The 17,341-nt window shown below is 22.2% G+C and overlaps 1 long non-coding RNA gene across 1 annotated transcript in view; it reads left to right on the plus strand.

The window, feature by feature from the left end:
- Positions 1-15,793, plus strand: part of LOC142233188 (uncharacterized) — a 320,063-nt gene extending 304,270 nt beyond the window's left edge. The window contains exon 5 of the long non-coding RNA XR_012721347.1: positions 15,764-15,793. This is a non-coding gene — a long non-coding RNA (uncharacterized LOC142233188). The remainder of the gene's footprint in view (positions 1-15,763) is intronic.
- Positions 15,794-17,341: the final 1,548 nt, after the last annotated feature.

Raw genomic sequence — 17,341 nt, forward strand, 5'->3', positions numbered from 1 at the left:
ATACGAATGCGTATTTTGCTTAGCATAGAAATTATATAAGTTTTGATATAAAGTTTTTCGTGGTCCAAAAGTCGATAAACTTTTCTCTGAAGTCATTTTGTTCTTATAGTTAAGTGATGATTCTTAAATTGGGTATCTTAACATGAAAAAAAATTTTGTTTGGCTAAGATTGTCTTTACAAATTCAGAAAAAATCTTTACATCTAATGAATTCGCCTTTAAATTTGTTGACTTGATCTTGCCTGCTATGCTAAATAAGAGACGTTTTTCTGCACTTCATTTCAAAGACGTTTTTACTTGAAACTTAAATCTAGTTTTGGGTCAGAACCGGTCCCCATTAGGTTAGGTGTAGTGACAGTCATATGCTACTGGCTTCGTTCAATATTGCATGAACAAAATTTGTTCACGATGGATCCCCTACAAAAAAAATGTCAACATTTTATTTCTATAGAATTTTGTCAAAATTTTATTTCTATAGAAAATTTTGTAAAAATTTTATTTCTATAGAAAATTTTGTAAAAATTTTATTTCTATAGAAAATTTTGTCAAAATTTTATTTCTATAGAAAATGTTATCAAAATTGTATTTCAAAATTTAGTTCCTTTAACAATTTTGTCAAAATTTTATTTCTATAGTAAATTTTGTCAAAATTTCATTTCTATAAAAAATTTTATCAAAATTTTATTTCTATAGAACATTTAATCAAAATTTTATTACTATAGAAAATTTTTTCAAATTTTTTTCAATAGAAAATTTTGTTGAAATTTTGCTTCTATAGAAAATTTGTCTTAGTTTCATTTATATAAGAATTTTTTATCAAGATTTTATTTCAATAGACAATTTTGTCAAAATTTTATTTTTATAGAAAACTTTGTCAAAATTTTATTTTTATAGAAAATTTTGTCAAAATTTTATTTTTATAGAAAATTTTGTCAAAATTTTATTTTTAGAAAAAATTTTGTCAAAATTGTATTTTAATAGAACATTCTGTTAAAAATTAATTTCTATAATAATTTTGACAAAATTTCATTTCTATAATAATTTTGACAAAATTTTGTTTTCATAGAAAATTTTGTCAAAATGTTATTACTATAGAACATTTAATCAAAATTTTATTACTATAGAAAATTTTTTAATTTTTTTTCAATAGAAAATTTTGTTAAAATGTTGCTTCTATAAAAAATTTTGTCCTAATTTTATTTATAGAAGAATTTTTTACCAAGATTTTATTTCTCTAGAAAATTTTGCTAAATTATGTATTTTAATAGAACATTCTGTTAAAAATTAATTTCTATAATAATTTTGACAAAATTTCATTTCTATAATAATTTTGACAAAATTTTGTTTTCATAGAAAATTTTGTCAAAATGTTATTACTATAGAACATTTAATCAAAATTTTATTACTATAGAAAATTTTTTAATTTTTTTCAATAGAAAATTTTGTTAAAATATTGCTTCTATAAAAAATTTTGTCCTAATTTCATTTATAGAAGAATTTTTTACCAAGATTTTATTTCTCTAGAAAATTTTGCCAAATTATATTTCTATGTAAAATTTTGTCCAAATTTCATTTTTATGGAAAATTTTGTCAAAATTTTATTTTTATGGAAAATTTTGTCACAATTTTATGCCAAGAGAGAATTTGTCTAAATTCTAATTCAAAATTTCGTTCCTCCAGAAATTTTGGCAAAATTTTATTTTTATAAAAAAGTCTGTTTTATTTTAATAGAACATTTTGTTAAAAATTTATTTCTATAATAATTTTTTCAAAATTTTATTTCTATATCAATATTTTATTTCTATGTCAAAATTTTATTTCTATAGAAAATTTTGTCAAAATTTTATTTCTATAGAACATTTAATCAATTTTTTTTTTTGAAATTTTGCTTCTATAGAAAACTTTGTCTTAATTTCATTTATATAAGAATTTTTATCAAGATTTTATTTCTCAAGAAAATGTTGTCAAAATTTTATTTCTTTAGAGAATTTTGTCAACATTTTATTTATATAGAAAATTTTATCAAGATATTACTTCTATAGAAAATTTTGTCAAAATTTTATTTTTATGCAAAATGTTGTCCAAATTTTATTCCTTGAGAAAATTTGTCGAAATTCTAATTCAAAATTTTGTTCCTCTAGAAATTTTGGCAAAATTTTATTTTTATAGAAAATTTTGTCAAAATTTTATCTTAATACAACATTTTGTAACAAATTTATTTCTTTTGGTTTTTATTGTTCGTTTGTTCCTCAATTATATTTGTTGTTTTGATTTCGCATATTTGTCAAATTTATTTTCCTCTGTTGGTTAAGCTACTCTGAAATTTTATTTTTATAAAAAATTTTGTCTAAATTTTATTCCTAGAGAAAATTTTGTTAAAATTTTATTTTTATAGAAATCCTTGTCAAAATTTTATTTCTATAGAAGATTTTGTAAAAATTTTATTGCTATAGAAAATTTTGCCAAAATTTTATTTCTATAGAAAATTTTGCCAAATTTTATTTCTATAGAAAATTTTGTAAAAATTTTATTTCTATAGAAAATTTTACTTCTATAGAAAACTTTGTCTTAATTTCATTTATAGAAGAATTTTTTACCAAGATTTTATTTCTCTAGAAAATTTTGTCAAAATTTTATTTCTATGGAAAATTTTGTCAAAATTTTATTTTATTAAAATACAATTTTATTCCTAGAGAGAATTTGTCTAAATTCTTATTCAAAATTTTGTTCCTCTAGAAATGTTGGCAAAATTTTATTTTTATAAAAAAGTCTGTCAAAATTTTATTTTAATAGAACATTTTGTTAAAAATTTGTTTCTATAATACTTTTGTCAAAATTTTATTTCTATAGAACATTTAATCAAATTTTTTTGGAAATTTTGCTTCTATAGAAAACTTTGCCTTAATTTCATTTATATAAGAATTTTTAATGAAGATTTTATTTCTATGGAAAATTTTGTCAAAATTTTATTTCTATAGAACATTTAATCAAAATTTTATTACTATAGAAAGTTTTTTCAAATTTTTTTGCAATAGAAAATTTTGTTGAAATTTTACTTCTATAGAAAACTTTGTCTTAATTTCATTTATATAAGAATTTTTATCAAGGTTTTATTTCTCAAGAAAATGTTGTCAACATTTCATTTCTCTTGAAAATTTTGTCAACATTTTATTTATATAGAAAATTTTATTTAAATATTTCTTCTATAGGAAATGTTGTCAAAATTTTATTTCTATAGAAAAATTTGTCTAAATTTTATTTTTATAGAAAATTTTGTAAAAATTTTATTTCTATAAAAAATTTTGTCTAAATTTAATTTTTATAGAAAATTTTGTCAAAATTTTATTCCTAGAGAAAATTTGTCGAAATTGTATTTCAAAATTTTGTTCCTCTAGAAATTTTGGCAAAATTTTATTTTTATAGAAAATTTTGTCAAAATTTTATTTTAATACAACATTTTGTAACAAATTTATTTCTTTTGGTTTTTATTGGTTGTTTGTTCCTCAATTATATTTGTTGTTTTGATTTCGCATATTTGTCAAATTTATTTTCCTCTGTTGGTTAAGCTCTTAAATTTTATTTTTATAAAAAATTTTGTCTAAATTTTATTCCTAGAGAAAATTTTGTTAAAATTTTATTTTTATAGAAAACTTTGTCAAAATTTTATTTCTATAGAAAATTTTGTAAAAGTTTTATTGCTATAGAAAATTTTGCCAAAATTTTATTTCTATAGAAAATTTTGCCAAATTTTATTTCTATAGAAAATTTTGTAAAAATTTTATTTCTATAGAAAATTTTGTTAACATTTTACTTCTATAGAAAACTTTGTCTTAATTTCATTTATAGAAGAATTTTTTACCAAGATTTTATTTCTCTAGAAAATTTTGTCAAAATTTTATTTCTATGGAAAATTTTGTCAAAATTTTATTTTATTAGAATACAATTTTATTCCTAGAGAGAATTTGTCTAAATTCTTATTCAAAATTTGTTCCTCTAGAAATGTTGGCAAAATTTTATTTTTATAAAAAAGTCTGTCAAAATTTTATTTTAATAGAACATTTTGTTAAAAATTTGTTTCTATAATAATTTTGTCAAAATTTTATTTCTATAGAACATTTAATCAAAATTTTTTGGAAATTGTGCTTCTATAGAAAACTTTGCCTTAATTTCATTTATATAAGAATTTTTAATGAAGATTTTATTTCTATGGAAAATTTTGTCAAAATTTTATTTCTATAGAACATTTAATCAAAATTTTATTACTATACAAAATTTTTTCAAATTTTTTTCAATAGAAAATTTTGTTGAAATTTTACTTCTATAGAAAACTTTGTCTTAATTTCATGTATATAAGAATTTTTATCAAGGTTATATTTCTCAAGAAAATGTTGTCAAAATTTCATTTCTCTTGAAAATTTTGTCAACATTTTATTTATATAGAAAATTTTATTTAAATATTTCTTCTATAGAAAATTTTATCAACATTTTTTTATATAGAAAAATTTATTAAAATATTACTTCTATAGAAAATTTTGTCAAAATTTTATTTTTATAAAAAATTTTGTCAAAATTGTATTTTAAAAGAACATTTTTTTTTAAACTTATTTCTATAATAATTTTGTCAAAATTTCATTTCTATAATAATTTTGTCAAAATTTCATTTCTATAGAACATTTAATCAACATTTTATTACTATAGAAAATTTTTAAAAATTTTTGTCAATAGAAAATTTTGTTGAAATTTTACTTCTATAGAAAACTTTGTCTTAATTTCATTTATATAAGAATTTTTATCAAAATTTTATTTCTCAAGAAAATATTGTCAAAATTTTATTTCTCTAGAAAATTTTGTCAACATTTTATTTCTATAGAATATTTTGTAAAAATTTTATTTCTATAGAAAATTTTGTAAAAAATTTTATTTCTTTAGAAATTTTTTTCAAACTTTTATTCCTAGAGAAATTTTTGACAAAATTGGAAAATCTACAAAAATATCAAGAATTATATCAATCTACCAAACAGTAAATAATCTTGCATATTTGGTAGAATTCTACCAACTGTGGCCAACGTATTCGGATCACGTTTTGGTATGGCTCCCATGTAAAGTGATCCCCTGATTTGATTTGCAGTGTCTCCTGGAGGAGCAAAGTTCATGCAAACCGCTTGAAGTTTGCTATAGATTTGATTTCTGAAACCTGCTCGAGGAGCAAAAGTATGATCATATCTTGCCATTTAAAGTGTAGCCAAAAGTGTTCTATTAGATATAGAACATTTTTGGTCATATTTTTTCAAGCCTTTGATTTTACTGCTCCTCTTTTATTTCCTTTCGATTATTCAGGCAGTATAGCAAATACCTACGATTGCCATGAATTGTGAATTCCATTTATTTGAGTAAATTGCAAATTATTATTTATTGGAGATGGAGTGATTTCGAGGAAATGCCAGGAAGCCCCTACCACCATCACTAGGTAAAGCAAAGGAGCAATCACTAGGGAAAGCAAAGGAGTAATCTCCACATCCATTTTAGTAAACTGCTTTTCCATTTCCCTCCTAACGCCTCATCTATAAAGAGAATTAGGAGAGCATTTCAAGTTGGATATTTCCTATGATATCATTTCTTGTTCAATGCTTAAAGCATCATTCAGGATACTGATTGAGGCGGGTCGATGATGACAAACCCCATATTCATTTTAAACAAGTAAGGAAAGTCTAAAGTCGGGCGGGGCCGACTATATTATACCCTGCACCACTTTATAGATCTAAATTTTCGATACCATATCACATCCGTCAAATGTGTTAGGGGGCTATATATAAAGGTTTGTCCCAAATACATACATTTAAATATCACTCGATCTGGAAGAATTTGATGGACTTCTACAAAATCTATAGACTCAAAATTTAAGTCGGCTAATACACTAGGGTGGAACACAATGTTAGTAAAAAAATATGGGAAACGTTTAAATCTGAAGCAATTTTAAGGAAACTTCGAAAAAGTTTATTTATGATTTATCGCTCGATATATATGTATTAGAAGTTTAGGAAAATTATAGTCATTTTTACAACTTTTCGACCAAGCAGTGGCGATTTTACAAGGAAAATGTTGGTATTTTGACCATTTTTGTCGAAATCAGAAAAACATATATATGGGAGCTATATCTAAATCTGAACCGATTTCAACCAAATTTGGCACGCATAGCTACAATGCTAATTCTACTCCCTGTGAAAAATTTCAACTAAATCGGAGTTAAAAATTGGCCTCTGTGGTCATATGAGTGTAAATCGGGCGAAAGCTTTATACGGGAGATATATCCAAATCTGAACCGATTTCAACCAAATTTGGCACGCATAGCAACAATGCTAATTCTACTCCCTATGCAAACTTTCAACTAAATCGGAGCAAAAAATTGGCCTCTGTGGTCATATGAGTGTAAATCGGGCGAAAGCTATATATGGGAGCTATATGTAAATCTGAACCGATTTCAAACAAATTTGACATGCATAGCTATAATGCTAATTCTACTCCCTGTGCAAAATTTCAACTAAATCGGAGCAAAAAATTGGCCTCTGTGGTCATATGAGTGTAAATCGGGCGAAAGCTATATATGGGAGCTATATCTAAATCTGAACCGATTTCAACCAAATTTGGCACGCATAGCTACAATGCTAATTGTACTCCCTGTGCAAAATTTCAACTAAATCGGAGCAAAAAATTGGCCTCTGTGGTCATTTGAGTGTAAATCGGGCGAAAGCTATATATGGGAGCTATATCTAAATCTGAACCGATTTGGCTGATATTTTGCAAGTTTTTCGAGACTCATAAAATATTCGGATGTACGGAATTTGAGGAAGATCGGTTGATATACACGCCAATTATGACCAGATCGGTGAAAAATATATATGGCAGCTATATCTAAATCTGAACCGATTTTTTCCAAAATCAATAGGGATCGTCTTTGAGCCGAAACAGGACCCTATACCAAATTTTAGGAAAAGCGGACTAAAACTGCGAGCTGTACTTTGCACACAAAAATACATCAACAGACAGACAGACAGACAGACGGACAGACAGACAGACAGACAGACAGACGGACATCGCTAAATCGACTCAGAATTTAATTCTAAGACGATCGGTATACTAAACGATGGGTCTCAGACTTTTCCTTCTTGGCGTTACATACAAATGCACAAACTTATTATACCCTGTACCACAGTAGTGGTGAAGGGTATAAAAACGACAATAACGTACAATGAAGAGGTAGTGAAATTAATACGAGTGAGTGGAATAGTAAGTTGTGATCACAATAGATGGGTTCTATACTTGAAGTTCAATGGAGAGACATCACTGAAAAAATTATTGTTCTAATACTATGAATGATTATGGAACCTAAATTTTAGGACATGCAATTTTAATTAAAGGCAAGTTTATAATTTTTGCTTCAAAAAATTTACTTGACATTTGTTTCAATAGCCAGACAGCAAAAAGACTCTAATCGAATTTAAATGCTTGCCAAAAAGTCACTTGAACTCGATATGAAGCTTTTAAAAAGCCTTAAAAAAAAAAACATTGTCGCAGTCAAAACATCTTCATTTCATATGGGCCTCATTTATAGGGAAACCTCTTTATCAACTCCTTATGACACATCACTTGACTTGGAGGTAGCAAAAAAACAAAAAATAATACCATCAAGATAAGCTTGAGATGGTGACGATGATGCTTCCCTCAAAAGATGTCTTAAACCACCTAAAAAACAATTTGTCTTGGTTTCTGTTTTTTTTTTGTAAATGTCTTCAACCAGTCAACCATTCAAGTGGTCAAATGTCCAGAGAACTACTTTGTATAGTCAATCGTAGTTTTGCTGCCATTATCTTTGCAATATATGATGATGGTGATGATGATGCTGGTGGCGGTGATGAAGTTGGCTAAGCGGTTAGTTGGCGTTTGTCTCGGCCATTTAATATGAAAACCACTTATTGTCAATTTGACACCTTTTTATGAGACAGACATAAAGATAATTCACAACTGAAACCAGTAAATATGTTAAAGATGTTCGACGATCATAAATATCATTTGTTGCCACCTTAAGAAACTCGTTTGAAAACTGGCCGTTTTTTGCGTTTTTTTATAACCATGCTACGGGAAATTCAAATTTTCTAAATACCAAAGTTGTCCCATCAAAAATGGTGTAGTATTTAAAAACTATTTATGACCAAAAAATAGACATGGCATAACATTAGGTCGGCACTAATTTTAAGTACCAACCATCACAAGGCACACAAAGAGGAAGAAAATTTAGAGGAAAATTTCCATAGAAATAAAATGTTCTATAGAAATAAAATTTTGGCAAAATTTTCTATAGAAATAAATTTTAACAAAACCGTCTATAGATCTAAAATTTTTACAAAATTTTCTATAGATATAAAATTTTTATAAAATTTTCTATAGAAATAAAATTTGGCACAATTTTCTATAGAAATAAAATTTTGACAAAATTTTCTAAAGAAATGAAATTTTAACAAAATTTTCTATAGAAATAAAATTTTGACATATTTTTCTAGAGAAATAAAATTTTGACAAAATTTTCTATATTAATGAAATTATGACAAAATTTTCTATAGAAATAAAATTTTTACAAAATTTTCCATAGAAATATGATTTTGGACAAAATTTTCTATATTAATGAAATTATGACAAAATTTTCTATAGAAATAAAATTTTTACAAAATTTTCTATAGAAATAAAATTTTGACAAAATTTTCTATAGAAATAAAATTTTGACAAAATTTTCTATTGAAATAAAATTTTGACAAAATTTTCTATTGAAATAAAATTTTGACAAAATTTTCTATAGATATAAAATTTTGACAAAATTTTCTATAGAAATAAAATTTTGACAAAATTTTCTATAGAAATGAAATTTTAACAAAATTTTCTATAGAAATAAAATGTTGACAAAATTTTCTATAGAAATGAAATTTTAACAAAATTTTCTATAGGAATAAAATGTTGACAAAATTTTCTATAGAAATAAAATTTTGACAACATTTTCTATAGGAATAAAATTTTCCATAGAAATAAGATTTTGGACATAATTTTCTATATTAATGAAATTATGACAAAATTTTCTATAGAAATAAAATTTTTACAAAATTTTCCATAGAAATATGATATTGGACAAAATTTTCTATATTAATGAAATTATGACAAAATTTTCTATAGAAATAAAATTTTTACAAAATTTTCTATAGAAATAAAAGTTTGACAAAATTGTCTATAGAAATAAAATTTTGACAACATTTTCTATAGAAATAAAATTTTGACAAAATTTTCTATAGAAATAAAATTTTGACAAAATTTTTTATAGAAATAAAAGTTTGACACAATTCTCTATAGAAATAAAATTTTGACAAAATTTTCAATAGAAATAAAATTTTGACAAAATATTGTATAGGAATAAAATTTTGACAAAATTTTCTATAGAAATAAGATTTTGGACAAAATTTTCTATAGAAATGAAATTTTAACAAAATTATCTATAGAAATAAAATGTTGACAAAATTTTCTATAGGAATAAAATTTTGACAAAATGTTCTAGAGAAATAAAAGTTTGACAAAATGTTCTAGAGAAATAAAATTTTGACAAAATTTTCTATAGGAATAAAATTTTGACAAAATGTTCTAGAGAAATAAAATTTTGACAAAATGTTCTAGAGAAATAAAATCTTGACAAAATTTTCTATAGAAATAAAATTTTGACAAAATTTTATTTAGAAATAAAACTTTGACAAAATTTTCTATAGAAATAAAATTTTGACAAAATTTTCTATAGGAATAAAATTTTGTCTAGGAATAAATGTTTGACAAAATTTTCCATAGAAATATGATTTTGGACAAAATTTTCTATATTAATGAAATTTTGACAAAATTTCTATAGAAATAAAATTTTGACAAAATTTTCTAAAGAAATAAATTTTAACAAAAATGTCTATAGATATAAAATTTTTACAAAATTTTCTATAGATCTAAAATTTTTACAAAATTTTCTATAGATCTAAAATTTTTACAAAATTTTCTATAGATATAAAATTTTTATAAAATTTTCTTAGAAATAAAATTTTTATAAAATTTTCTATAGAAATAAAATTTTGACAAAATTTTCTATAGAAATAAAATTTTGACAAAATTTTGTATACGAATAAAATTTTGACAATATTTTCTATAGAAATAAGATTTTGGACAAAATTTTCTATAGAAATGAAATTTTAACAAAATTTTCTATAGAAATAAAATATTGACAAAATTTTCTGTAGAAATAAAATTTTGACAAAATTTTCTATAGAAATAAGATTTTGGACAAAATTTTCTATAGAAATGAAATTTTAACAAAATTTTCTATAGAAATAAAATTTTGACAAAATTTTCTATAGAAATAAAATTTTGACAAAATTTTCTATAGAAATAAAATTTTGAAAAAATTTTCTCTAGGAATAAAATTTTGTCTAGGAATACATGTTTGACAAAATTTTCCATAGAAATATGATTTTGGACAAAATTTTCTGTATTAATGAAATTATGACAAATTTTTCTATAGAAATAAAATTTTGACAAAATTTTCTATAGAAATAAAATGTTGACAAAATTTTCTATAGAAATACAATTTTGACAAAATTTTCTATAGAAATAAAATTTTGACAAAATTTTCTATAGAAATAAAATTTTGACAAAATTTTCTATAGAAATGAAATTTTAACAAAATTTTCTATAGAAATGAAATGTTGACAAAATTTTCTATAGAAATGAAATTTTAACAAAATTTTCAATAGAAATAAAATTTTGACAAAATTTTCTATAGAAATAAAATTTTGACAACATTTTCTATAGAAATAAAATTTTCCATAGAAATAAGATTTTGGACAAAATTTTCTATATTAATGATTATGACAAAATTTTCTATAGAAATAAAATTTTTATAAAATTTTCCAAAGAAATATGATTTTGGACAAAATTTTCTATATTAATGAAATTATGACAAAATTTTCTATAGATATAAAATTTTTATAAAATTTTCTATAGAAATAAAATTTTGACAAAATTTTCTATAGAAATAAAATTTTGACAAAATTTTCTATAAAAATAAAATTTTGACAAAATTTTCTAAGAAATAAAATTTTGACAAAATTTTCTATAGAAATAAAATTTTGACTATAGAAATAAAATTTTGACAAAATTTTGTATAGAAATAAAATTTAGACAAAATTTTCTATAGAAATGAAATTTTAACAAAATTTTCTATAGAAATAAAATGTTGACAAAATTTTCTATAGAAATAAAATTTTGACAAAATTTTCTGTAGAAATACAGTTTTGACAAAATTTTCTAAGAAATAAAAGTTTGACAAAATTTTCTATAGAAATAAAATTTTGACAAAATTTTCTATAGAAATAAAATTTTAACAAAATTGAATTCTGTGACCATATTCGAAAATTTTATTCTCTAACTAAACGTTAAAATTATCCACTTACCTTCTTGCCTATCGCTGTTGCCATGCTCTTTTGAAAGATAATGCAGGCTGCATAACACTCACAGTGACATCTGAATGATTGTTTGCTTAGTTGAAGAAGCCAGCCTTTAAATTGGCTTAGACTATGTTTGGCCTTCTATGTTTGTATCCTTTGCAACTTGTTACTGGGCAAACAGCAGACATGTAAAATGCCTAAGGCCTCAAGGAAAATTCAGACAGGAGCGTAGTAGACGTTAGGTGTTTTAGGGAACATAAAAGGAGCCTGTATCAGGTTTAGTAAAAATAATTGAAATATTTTTACACAAAAACTCGGTGAATTTTTATTTCTACCTAAAATTAAATTTTTGTTATTTTATTTAATTTAATCAATTTATTTTTTTATTTTATTTGATTTTATTTTACTTTATTCTATTTTATTATATTTTATTGTATTTTTTAATTTAATTTTATCTTTCATTCCAATTTTAGCATACAACTCCCCTTCTTTTATCTACATCCTTGTTTGCCATCTTTATCCTCTTCATAAAACATCAGACTGTCTGGCTGTGTAAGCCCAGGAAAAACTCATTCATATTCATGTTTCAGTTTTTCTTGCTTGTTTTCTTTTTTTTTTGCTTTGTGTTATTTTTCCTTAGCTATTCTGCTTTGGTCTAGTGGTTATACCTGATGATGGCTATGGTGGTGTCCATCATTAAACTTAGTCCAGTTATGGTAGGTGCATTTTAAGTGGCCTAAGGGTCACTCTACCTTGCTTGTCTGCAATTGCAAATTTTATCAAAGTAATCTGCTTAGATTGGTTACCAAAATCTAACTCTTTCCAATCCTTGCCACTTTATAGCTTTGGTCATACGAATCGTATTGAAGCAATTTTTGGAATAATGCCTTGGACGCACATATGCCTGCATATGCCTTTGGATTCTCATACGTACTAAGTTTTTTTTTTTTTTGGAAAATTATGGATGCAAAGTTTGCTTAAGTAATTTAAAATCCAATTTGAGATACTGAAAATTTTGATATTTTCATACTCTTCAGAATATTGGTGTTAATTTCTGTTTAATATTGTATGTAAATATTTTCCGAACAATTAATAGCTAGTTTTTCTTCTAACAAGGGTCACAAACTGGCTTAAGTTTTTATACCCTGCGCCACACTGTGGAACAGGGTATTATAATTATTGTGTTAGAAATAGCAACCGACTGGCCATGGTCTTTGGCCACCTTATCCTCGTTTGGATTGTATTTTCGATTTTGGACTGTATATAAACACTGTTGCCTTTCGTGCCAAAAATGATTTACCAAAATTTGAAAAAATTTTAACAATTTTGTTAAAAATTTATTTCTATAGAAAATTTTGTAAAAAATTTAATTTCTATAAAAAAATTTCTCCAAATATTATTTTTATAGAAAATTGTTGCAAAATCTTATTTCTATAGAAAATTGTTGCAAAATTTTATTTCTGCAGAAAATTTTGTCAAAATTTTATTTCAACAGAAAATTTTGTCAATATTTTATATCATGCCAAACATAATCTACCAAAATTTGAAGAAAATTTTACCAAATTTGTCAAAAATTTATTTCTATAGAAAATTTCGTCAAAATTTAATTTCTATAAACAGTTTTGTCAAAATTGTATTTCTATAGGAAATTTTGTCAATATTTTATTTCGTGCCAAAAATAATCTACCAAAATTTGAAAAAAAAATTACCAAAATTGTCAAAAATTTATTTCTATAGAAAATTTTGTCAAAATTTAATTTCAAATAAAATTTTCTCCAAATATTATCACTATAGAAAATTGTTGCAAAATTTTATTTCTATAGAAAATTTTGTTAAAATTTTATTTATACAGAAAATTTTGTCAAAATTTTATTTCTATAGAAAATTTTGTCAAAATTTTATTTCCACAGAAAATTTTCTCCAAAACTTTTTCTATAGAAAATCTTGTAAAAATTTAATTTCCGTAGAAAATTTTCTCCAAAAATTATTTTTATAGAAAATTTTGTAAAAATTTTATTTCCATAGAAAATTTTGTCAATATTTTATTTCTATAGAAAATTTTTTCAAAATTTTATTTCTATAGAAATGTTGCAAAATTTTATTTCTATAGAAAATGTTGCAAAATTTTATTTCTACAGAAAATTTTGTCACACTTTTGTTTCGGCAGAAAATTTTGTCAAAATCTTATTTCTATAAACAATTTTGTCAATATTTTATTTCTATAGAAAATTTTGTCAATATTTTATTTCATGCCAAACATAATCTACCAAAATTTGAAGAACATTTTACCAAATTTGTCAAAAATTTATTTCTAGAAAAAATTTCGTCAAAATTTAATTTCTACAAAAAATTTTCATTAAATATTATTTCTATAGAAAATTGTTGCAAAATTTTATTTCTATAAAAAATTTTGTCAAAATTTTATTTCTAAAGAAAATTTTGTCAAAATTATATTTCTATAGAAAATTTTGTCAATATACAAAAATATACCAAAATTTGAAGAAAATTTTACCAAATTTTTCAAAAATTTATTTTTATAGAAAATTTCGTCAAAATTTAATTTCTACAGAAAATTTTCTACAAATATTATTTCTATAGAAAATTGTGTCAACATTTTTTTCTATAGAAAATTTTGCCAAAATTTTATTTCTATGAACAATTTTGTCAATATTTTATTTCTATAAACAATATTGTCAATATTTTATTTCTATACGAAATTTTGTCAATATTTTATTTCGTACCAAAAATAATCTACCAAATTTAAAAAAAAAAATACTTAATTTGTCAAAAATTTATTCCTTAAAAATTTTGTCAAAATTTAATTTCATATAACATTTTCTCCAAATTTTATTTCTATAGAAAATTTTGTCAAAATTTTATTTATACAGAAAATTTTGTCAAAATTTTATTTCTATAGAAAATGTTGTCAAAATTTTACTTCTATAGAAAATTTTATCAAAATTTTATTTCCACAGAAAATTTTCTCCAAATTTTATTTCTATAGAAAATCTTGTCAAAATTTAATTTCTATAGAAAATTTTCTCCAAAAATTATTTTTATAGAAAATTTTGTAAAAATTTTATTTATATAGAAAATTTTGTCAACATTCTATTGCTATAGAAAATTTTACCAAATTTTGATTTTGATAGAAAATTTTGTTAAAATTTTATTTGCATAGAAAATTTTGTCAAAATTTTATTTGTATAGAAATTTTTTCAAAATTTTATTTCTATAGACGATTTTGTCAAAATTTTATTTCTATAGAAACATTTCCCAAAATTTTATTTAAATTTCCCAATTTTTTTTTAAATTTTTTTAAATTTCCCAAAATTTTATTTCTATAGAAAATTTTCTCAAAATTTTATTTCTATAGAAAATTTTCTCAAAATTTTATTTCTATAGAAAATTTTCTCAAAATTTTATTTCTATAGAAAATTTTCTCAAAATTTTATTTCTATAGAAAATTTTTACAAAATTTTATATATATTTGCATAGAAAATGTTTTTCAAAATTTAATTATTTATTATAGAAAATTAATTATTTTTATAGAAAATTGTGTAAAAATTTTATTTATATAGAAAATTTTGTCAACATTTTATTGCTATAGAAAATTTTACCAAATTTTGATTTTGATAGAAAATTTTGTTAAAATTTTATTTGCATAGAAAATATTGTCAAAATTTTATTTCTATAGAATTTTTTTCAAAATTTTATTTCTATAGACGATTTTGTCAAAATTTTATTTCTATAGACGATTTTGTCAAAATTTTATTTCTATAGAAAAATTTCCCAAAATTTTATTTAAATTTAACAAATTTTTTTAAATTTTTTAAAATTTCCCAAAATTTTATTTCTATAGAAAATTTTCTCAAAATTTTATTTCTGTAGAAAAATTTCTCAAAATTTTATTTCTGTGGAAAATTTTCTCAAAATTTTATATCTATATATAAAATTTTGTTAAAATTTTATTTGCATAGAAAATTTTGTCAAAATTTGATTTCTATAGAAATTTTGTCAAAATTTTATTTCTATAGAAAAATTTCCCAAAATTTTATTTAAATTTCCCAAATTTTATTTTTTAATTTTTTTAAATGTCCTAAAATTTTATTTCTGTGGAAAATTTTCTCAAAATTTTATATCTATAGAAATACAAATTTTTATTGGGAGTTATTTTAATGTGAAAAAATATTATTGCGATCGTTAATCTTTAATTGTAATATTCTAATTAGCATTTTGTTAATTTCGTTACAGACATATCTCTATGTATATAAACACGGTAAGGTAAGTGTATGATATATTGTTTTTCTAGACTCACTCCATTATTTCACGCTTTCTTTGACATTAAAAAAAATATTTTATTGGGACCAATAAATTTATTTTCCTTAGAATACGAAGGCGAGTTTTGCTAATATATAGAAGACGCATATCAATTTGGCTCTTGCTGAAATCCTCTAAGTAATTTTTGTAGTGGATCAACTTCTTCCTTGTACTTCTGGTAATTTATCAATCATTCTAATAAAAATGTCTTTGTCTCAATACATCTGTTGCATTTTCCACTTCATATTCCATCAAAGTTAAATCACTCAAATCAATATTTCCACTTGAAATGTTTGTAATCTAAATATATTTGCAATGGAGTCTTTTAGCCGATTTATGAGAATACCTGGATATACGAAAATTGAAAGGAAGCTTATCTCTTAAAAGAAATTTGTATGCAAACTAACCAGGCAAATCGTACAAAGCAAATATTTTCCCAATAACCACATCCATATTCGATTCTCTTACCAATGTAAGCTGAGAACGAATAAAGACCAAAAAAGGACTATGCCAAAGCTAAAAGATGAAAACACAATTTCTGATATTGCTTTGAGGCTAATATTTGTCATCCAATAAGGAAGAAGAAAGAATTTTTCTATAAGAGCAGCAGCAGCTGGGTATTAAATTCATCCAAATGAAGTAAGAGATAAAATTGTGACAACATTTTCTATAGAACAAAAGTTTTAACAAAACTTTCTATAGAACTAAATTTTGAAAACTTTTCTATAGAAATAATATTGACAAAATTTTTTATAAAAATAAAATTTTGACAAAATTTTCCACAGAAATAATTTTTTTCTACAGAAAATTTTCGATAGAAATAAAATTTTGACAAAATCGGTGAAAATTTTATTTCTATAGAGAATTTGGTCAAAATTTTATTTCTATAGAGAATTTGGTCCAAATTTGATTTCTATAAAAAATTTTGTCAAAATGTTATTTCTATAGAAAATTTTGTCAAAATTTTATTTCTATAGAAAATTTTGGCAAAATTTTATTTCTATAGAAACTTTTGGAAAAATTTTATCAAAATTTTTTTTCTATAGAAACTTTTATCAAAATTTTATTCCTGTAACAAATTTTTTCAAAATTTTATATCTATAGAAAATTTTTACAAAATTTTATATCTATAGAAAATTTTTACAAAATTTAATTTCTATAGAAAATTTTGTCAAAATTTTATTTCTATAGAAAATTTTGTCAAAAGTTTATTTCTATTGAAAATTCTATAACAATTTAATTTCTATAGAAAATTGTTTCAATATTTTATTTCTATAGAAACTTTTGGCAAAATTTTATTTCTATAGAAAATTTTATCAAAAAAAAAATTTTTTTTCTATAGAAACTTTTATCAAAATTTTATTTCTATAGAAAATTTTGTCAAAATTTTATTCCTATAAAAAATTTTATCAAAATTTTATATCTATAGAAAAATGTTCCAAAATTTAATTTCTATAGAAAATTTTGTCAAAATTTTATTTCTATTGAAAATTCTATAACAATTTAATTTCT

Source organism: Haematobia irritans, chromosome 4, assembly GCF_050003625.1.
Source record: "Haematobia irritans isolate KBUSLIRL chromosome 4, ASM5000362v1, whole genome shotgun sequence".
In the NCBI taxonomy this organism is placed as follows: Eukaryota; Metazoa; Arthropoda; class Insecta; order Diptera; family Muscidae; genus Haematobia; species Haematobia irritans.